The 7,966-nt window shown below is 31.7% G+C and overlaps 1 long non-coding RNA gene across 1 annotated transcript; it reads right to left on the bottom strand.

Annotated features, from left to right (window-relative positions):
• Window positions 1-307: 307 nt before the first annotated feature.
• LOC145819617 (uncharacterized) lies at window positions 308-4,198 on the bottom strand. The gene is made up of 3 exons (XR_014360376.1): window positions 1,820-4,198; window positions 1,667-1,719; window positions 308-600 (listed from the first exon to the last, which is right to left on the bottom strand). It is a non-coding gene; the product is annotated as an uncharacterized LOC145819617 (long non-coding RNA).
• Window positions 4,199-7,966: the final 3,768 nt, after the last annotated feature.

The raw sequence follows: 7,966 nt of genomic DNA, 5'->3' as shown, positions 1-7,966 counted from the left end.
AATGTGCTTAGTGATACACCGACTACTTTATTTAGTCAGCAAAAGTATAACTGATCTTTCCCAACTAATCAATTGATCGGCAAAACTAGAAAAACAAAACCAGAATTTGGTCGCCAACATCCAACAAAATAAACCTGTAATTTATAATAATCCATACAAATTATTCAATATAATCTGTAATTTGCAAAAATCATTCAAACCAACAAATAAATTGAATCATGAACATTCAACAAAATACATATATCAACCATTTTTGAACCTGTTTAATTAAAGTCAGCAACTATTATAAGTTTTCATCCACAAATAATTCCAAACTACATATTTCATCTAGCATAAAAATTTAAAACATAATAAGTACTTATTATTATGTTTTAAATTTTTATCCATGTGCATCAACCTAAAAATATGACTAGTAGTCTACCAAATATTTTCCATACACACCCATCCAAAAATATAACTACTAGTGTATTCAAAAATATAACTACTAGTCTACCATAATATTTTCCATATACATCTATACAAAAATATATAATCCTTCCAAAAATACAAAAAGTGCCAATTTATCCTGTACAATTTAGCTTTGTGCACGACTTCATCCATCTGTACCAAAGAAAAAGAGAAATAATGTCAGGTAAAATTGGACAAATAATGAAAAATGTCCATGAAAAGTTAAGGTCACATTAGCAAATTAAATGACTATCATTATCAAATTATAAATAAAACAACAGCATTCTTATGTCTATAGCATTACCACTTTGGTATTTCGTTGTTTAGTTTTTTGAACGGACTTAAATGTAATTCAAAGAAGAACAAGTCAAAAATAATTAAATTAAACAACAGTTCAAAATAATATGCAATGGACTTCTCAACAAGCAGAAAAGTGTGGGGTGCTAAACTGTAGTGTGGAGTGCTAATTAACCAGAAAAGTGTAGTTTTTTAGTTTTTCCTATAACTGCTGTAGTGTGGAGTGCTAAACTATCGTGGTGTCTGTCTTGCTATGCTTGGTTTGGGTTGGTATTGGTGTAGATGGGCTACTGATAAAAGGAGTAATTAATGGAGTATAATCAACAACCAAATGGTGTATAATAAAAAACCCAAGAAGTACATAGAGAGAGGATAGTAACTAATGCTTCGATTTTCCCATAATCCAAACAAACAACAAAATTAAGAATTCAATTAACTAATGCTATCTACTTGTACTACGCTAAGTTGAGTAAAACGTTTTACATTCCCAATTCAAGTAATGCGAAACCTAATAAATTCAAAATTTTCCTTCTCTTTACTAGATTTTCTAGGAAACCAAATGGAGTATAATCAACAACCCAAAAAGAGAATCCAATTAAAAAATTAGCCTTTACTTCAAAAATGGTGATATAAGGGCTCCAAAAACAGCTCGTGGACTCCAATCTCCTGCTTGCATAGGTGGAAGCCAGAGGCTTTTTTTTTGCATTGCATTTATCCTTTACCAATATTTATTCTTCTATTACTTTAAATGATTTCAAATGTTTCTTGCAAGGTGAGACAATCACATATCTTGCAGCCTTGCAGATCCAGAAATAATTCAGCAGAGGAGAGAGAGTAATGCATAAAAAAAGTGTATAATGAGTAATCTTCCTAATATCCAAATTAAACATATGGAGGATGATTATTGCAGTACTATACTAACTTCTTCTTGTCAATGTCAGGGATGTCACTCCTTTAAGCTTTCTCCACAATAACCTATGTATGAAAAAACAAATAAAAAAATTCAGTGAACATTTATATGCATAACATCCTATAGAAAGACAAACTTCCAAGAGAACAAAGGCAATTTTTATACCAGAATTCTATCTGGATACTTCTCCCTGATACGAGCAGCTTCTGCCTGTCTCCTTTCTGAAAAGTAGAAAAATGCAAATTTCAAACAAACAATAAATACAATAAAGACACATAGGGGCATCACTGGTATATTTTTCATTTTTTGTCTTCATTTTTCGAAAACACACAATTTGTTTGGCAAATTGTTTCTGACAACTGCTTTCTGAAATCAACCCACTCCTTAGGAAACAACCACCAAGTTCTTTTCCAATTTTGGGAAACTGTTTTCCTAATTGTTTTCGAACACTACTATTTTTTTGTTTCCAAAAACTTGAAGAATGAAAATGATACCAATTAGGCCCTTTGGGGGGAAAAAAAGACTTGAAATATTTTTCACCCTTTAAACAAACATATATAGAAATACTCTCATCAAATGTTCACAAGTGATCATTAATTTTCCACAGCTCTATTACATTATGAGAGAGACAGATACATAGAGAAAAGAGGTGGGGGAAATGGAGACTTCCTTTTGTGGTCAGTGGTCTCCATTTGTTGCTTTTGTAACATAGAAGGCACTTACCTTTAGTCCCTTTTGCCAAGGCCACTTATGCTGTAACTATATTCTCACTAGTGGTGATCATATTCATACCAACACATGGCTAAGAAAACTTTTACAAATCTCCTTCAACAAAAGATGCAAACAATATTTGACTCAAACATTGACATGAATACAATGTCATGCAATTAATAAAAGAAGAATAAGAAAGAGAATTTTACCTTCATTTCTACTTGTATTACTTACTAAATCAGTCCACAAATTCCTTACATATTTACAGAGAAAGCATATGAAAATTCAAACTCATGAAATATTCGTAATATTCATAATTCAAAATCTTTGACGTGTCAAACTGCCAATCCACTAATGAAAAACACATTTTACTACATGCAGCAAGAAGAAGTAATTACCACAAATAGGAGTATTAATAATAATTAACAACAAAAAACAATCAAACCTCATAGAAACTGTTCTATATCCTCAAAGCAAATTCAATTTTACCCTTAATCTAAGCAAAGTTCCACTTCAAATGTTCTCAAAAGTATTAATTTCATGTTGCTTGCAAAGCCTACATGAATTGCAAAGGTTAGTCTAACATTATATGTTCATTGAAGTGACTGATAGGCAGTCCAAAAGTGAAGACAATTTGCAGATATGACATCACCAGTAGAAGAATATTTTTTCCCAAGTAAGTGAACTAGATTGCATTCAAACAATAACATAACCGGTTTTGGATCAAAGACAAGCCAGGTACAAAAAATACCCAACAAAATGTGGATCAATTGCCCATAAAACACAAAAAAGTTAGGTAAAAACAAACATCTGACTCACTAAACATAAAATGCTTTCCACAACACAGGAAAAGCCGGAAAGAACAAACTTTCTTCGCTTAATAGAAGTTTGATGGGTTCTACAGCATTCACCCATAATCCACTAGGGTTCAGACACAAACACACGCACCAAAAATGTTAAAGAGTCCACGGGCTGTTCTTGGAGCCCTTATACCTTGATGAAGTCACTTATTTTGGCTTCTTTTTTTCCCCATATTGTAGAGTGTGAATCTCAAAAATGTTAAAGATTTCCCTCGTAAAAAATAGTTTGTGTCAATATTAATTTACCGCCATTAGTTTTAGGTCAGGTAATTCTCATTATCTATGAAACACAAGGTTTATGAACTAGAGAAACTAGTAAGTCAACAATTACCAATTGTTCATCAATGAAAGAAAACAATAACCCTAGGTTAACCCTATTCATGATTTCATGCATGAAACATAAATACATGAGCTTAGGGCTTTCCTAGAAAGTGAATCTTGATGTGTGACTGAGCCCTCCATAGCCTCTCCTTTGTCTCTCAAGGTAGGGTCTTCCTATGTGATGGTATGGTGATTATGGTTTCTTTCTATATGACCAAGGAACACAGTTTTCTAAGGTTAATAAGAAACATATGCACTAATTAGTTTTGCTAAGAGGTCCCTCTACCAATATTAATTGGTAAAACAAAAACACTCTCTATCACGAGTAATTATTCTATCTTCCAAGAATACTTGTTGATTTTGTGTCCACCCAATAGTAGGGTCCAAAAAATAAAAGATATAGTAGACAAATCACAAAATACTGTTAGATGGGCTAGAAAGGCATACGGTCATATGACATTCCAGACTTGCTGCCACGTGGTACTGCAGACTTACTTGATATTTCTACTCTTAGAAGAATAATTGTTACCATGACATTAATAACAATGCAAGCTTATCATTGAAAAACAAAAGGAAAACTACTAAGAAGTTTAAAATTTACTTTGAAATCAATTCTAAAATAAACAAGTAATCACTACTTTATGGTAGGATAATTTTGTTGCCAAATAAATCACACAAAATCAATCACAAACGAAAAATCTAGATTAATGTAATAACTTCAGATATACTAAGTTTACATCAATAGATTACAATATTAACTTTGAATTTGTGATACATATAAGTAATCAAGCTCGATTAGGTTGTGAGATGTACAATACTAGGATAGTTTTGTTGTCAAATAAATTGCATAGAATTAATCACAAACAAGAAAACTAAATCACTATAATAATTTCAAATACCAAGTTTACATCAACATATTATCATAACAACATATTATCATAACAACTTTGAATCTGCAATACCAAAGTAATCAAGCCCGATCATAATGTGAGATGTATAGTCGTAGGATAATTTTGTTGCCAAATAAATCACACAAAATCAATCACAGACAAAAAAGCTAGATTACCATAATAACTTTGAATCTTAATTAAGCTCGATCAGGTTGTGAGATGTACAGGGTACAATAATTTTGTTACCAAATAAACCACATAGAATCAATCACAAAAAAAAAAAAAAAAAAAAAAAACACAATTATCGTAATAACTTCATTTATACTACGTTTACATCAACAAATTACTGTAATATCTTTGAATCTGTCAATATAGAAGTAATCGAACTTGACAAGATTGTGAGATGTTCAGCAGTAGAATAATTTTGTTGCTAAATAAATCACACAGAGTCAATCACAAACAAAAAAACTAGATTATTGTAATAACTTCAGATTCAAATATTCTAAGTTTACATTAATAAATTATCACAATAACTTTGAATCCGCAATACAAAAGTAATCAAGTTTGATCAGATTATGAGATGTACAATAATAATCAGGATCAACATTGATATTGTTAAGCTCAAAGTGAGCAGAAGATCTAAAGGACAGTCAAAGAAATAAGATGGTTATGGTTTCATCCTGTCAAACTAAGTAGGAAAAAAAAAAAAATGAAATTGTTACTGAAGAAATAAGAGCTATGAAAGGCCCTTTAAACTATCCATATAGGAGGCACACAATGAAACTGAGCTTGAAAAGCATCTGATTAGAACATGAAGATCAAATACAACAGTTCAAATACAAAAAACTGTTTTTGAAACAGAGCATATAAACTAGGGCAATCACAAAAATCAGAGCTAACATGGTGTGAAAAAATGATTTTGGAAACAACATACGCAATTTATAACATGAAAGAATTAGAAGAGAACTGACTGACTCTTGATTGAGAGTGAATCTGACTGAATTTGCTAGTGTATGATCCTCATCAGCCAAAGATAATGTCGATGCTGTTTGGTCCTGGAACGACCCGTGCTCCATCACCAAAAGCAATAAAAATTCTGGGGAAAAAAGAGAGTACAAAGTCAATCAACAAACAAAAAAATAAAATAAAAAATTGAATCTTCATCTACTATTATGCAATTTTCTCAAGCTTTCTAGGCTCTGTATTAACACAAATGTTCATAAGTAGAGAGAAAAGAGAGTCTTTAACTTTTTGGTACGGGTTATTGGCTTTTTAGCTAATTTTAGTAACTTTTTTGTTTTTTGGCTAAAAGTGAGGGTTCCCAAACGAGGCCTAAATAGTTTTAGTAGCCGAAACTTAATATACGGCAACTAAAATATTTTTAGTCGCTAAAAATAAGTTTTTTTGTGCCCAAAATTTTGGTCGCCAAAAGATAAAAAATAATTTTTTATTTTCCATTCGGCGACTAAATAGTTTTAGTAGCCGAAACTCAATATACGGCGACTAAAATATTTGTTGTCGCTAAAAATAATTTTTTTGGCGACCAAAATTTTGGTCGCCAATTCCACAACCAACTTATTTTTGATCTTCTGTGACCAACTTATTTTTGGTCGCAAAAATGTGACCTTCCGCGATCAAATTTGTAGTTGGTCGCCAAAACCATACCATTTTCTGCGACCAACTCATTTTTTGGTCGCCAAAATATGACCTTCTGTGACCAACTCATATTTGATCGTCAAAAATAATGATCATTCGCGACTAATTAATATTTGGTCGCCAAAAGGTAACTTTTAGCTACCAACTTTTATATTGGTTGTGGAAAGTGGTCGCTAAAAGTGTAGATTCTTACATCGTCATTAGGGCCACATACATTGACAATTAAGCAATGAAAATTTTGATTCAAATCCCTTTTAACATAATAAAATTTCTAGTTACCTCAATGTTCCAAATTACACAATAACCTACCTGATGCACCTTCAGATTCTTTTGCTGCCCATTCAAAATCAACCCCGCCCTTAGCAGTGACCAAAAACACAATTAAAACTCAGACATCGAACCCACTACCTCGTAGCATACCAGCAAAGATGAGTACAGACAAATTAAAAATCTTTGAAAGCCCACAAACAATTAACTCCAAAATTGCAGCTGTACAGGACCAGAATCCACAAAACAAAAGCAAAATTCAGGATCATCCTAGGTCTCTGAATTTGACTTTGTTCAGTCAAAAAAAAAACTGTAATATATTGACAATTGACATGCAGAAGTAATGTGGATGACACACAGTTAAGCTCTTATCAAGGTTGAAGTAGATAAAGCATACACAAAGACAACCAATTAAATATGCTATTGAACACTAGATGTTCTGTCTAAACTGTTTGCATATTTATCCATAAGCCAATTAAAGTTGCTGATTACAAATATACGAAATTACAAAGCTAAACACATTCGCCATGTCCTTAATGAAGACCATGCCAAGCATACAAGAAGACTGAGGCACTTCTCTTTTTGCTAACCAAGTGAACTGGTCAGTATGTTTACTTCTTCATGCATACTCTTAGCAATCTAGAAACATGGACAGCACCATTGGAAAGCAGAGAAGATCAGAAAAAAAAAATAATAATAATAGTAATAAACTAAATTATAAAACTTAAAAACTAGTAGATTTGGGCAAACCAAACTGATGCAAATAAACAATTTCAAGTTTAGAGTAGTAGAAATTTTAACCATGTGGCTGAAGAGATGAAAAGAGAACTTCATTAGCAAACAACCAACTGACAACTAGTAACAAACGATCCCTAACGCTTCCGTTTCTTTATTTTTTTTTTCTATTTTTATTTTTTATTTTTGGAAATTGGAATGGAACACTTGTTTGGTATATTGTTTTTATTTTCAAATAAAAATAATATTGATTGTAAAGTTTTCTATATTTTTTAAAACAAAAAAAAGTCCTTTCACTTATTTTCAAAACAAGGTTCTCTCTCTGCTTTCTTCCTTTCACCTTCGGCTGCTACCCACTAGCCGTGAGCTCCGGCCACCTTCTAGTGACTCTTTGCTGATCGACTAGTCACTATCGTGACCTAGCCATCTCTGGCTACTCCCCATTGTCAGTGGTTGGTTACCACACATTAGTCCACCCTTAACCATTGACCACCACTTCTGATAACTCATCAAACATGTTTATCTATTTTTATTTTTTTCAAAATATTTTTATACACCAAATAAGTTTTTTGTTTTTATTTGTATTTGGAAAAGAAAAAAAAAACTTGTTTAGTGTTTTTTTGTAAACAACCAAAATTGACAATATTAACAAATGACACCCTGTAAAATACAATGAGAGTGATGATTTTGAATCTTTGATATATATATATATATATATATATATGTATATGTAAGCGGGTCTTACAATATTCATTTACTAAAAAAATATGTATCATATGCAATTTAGTACCAACACCACAATAAGTTATAATCAAGCACTACTAGATTCATAACTAATGACATTTTTTGTCATAACTGAAATAACAATCATA

This window comes from Camellia sinensis, chromosome 2, assembly GCF_055761805.1.
Source record: "Camellia sinensis isolate YWXY chromosome 2, ASM5576180v1, whole genome shotgun sequence".
Classification (NCBI taxonomy): Eukaryota; Viridiplantae; Streptophyta; class Magnoliopsida; order Ericales; family Theaceae; genus Camellia; species Camellia sinensis.
Note: the sequence above shows the minus strand (reverse complement) of the source record. Positions and strands in the feature narration are given on the sequence as shown.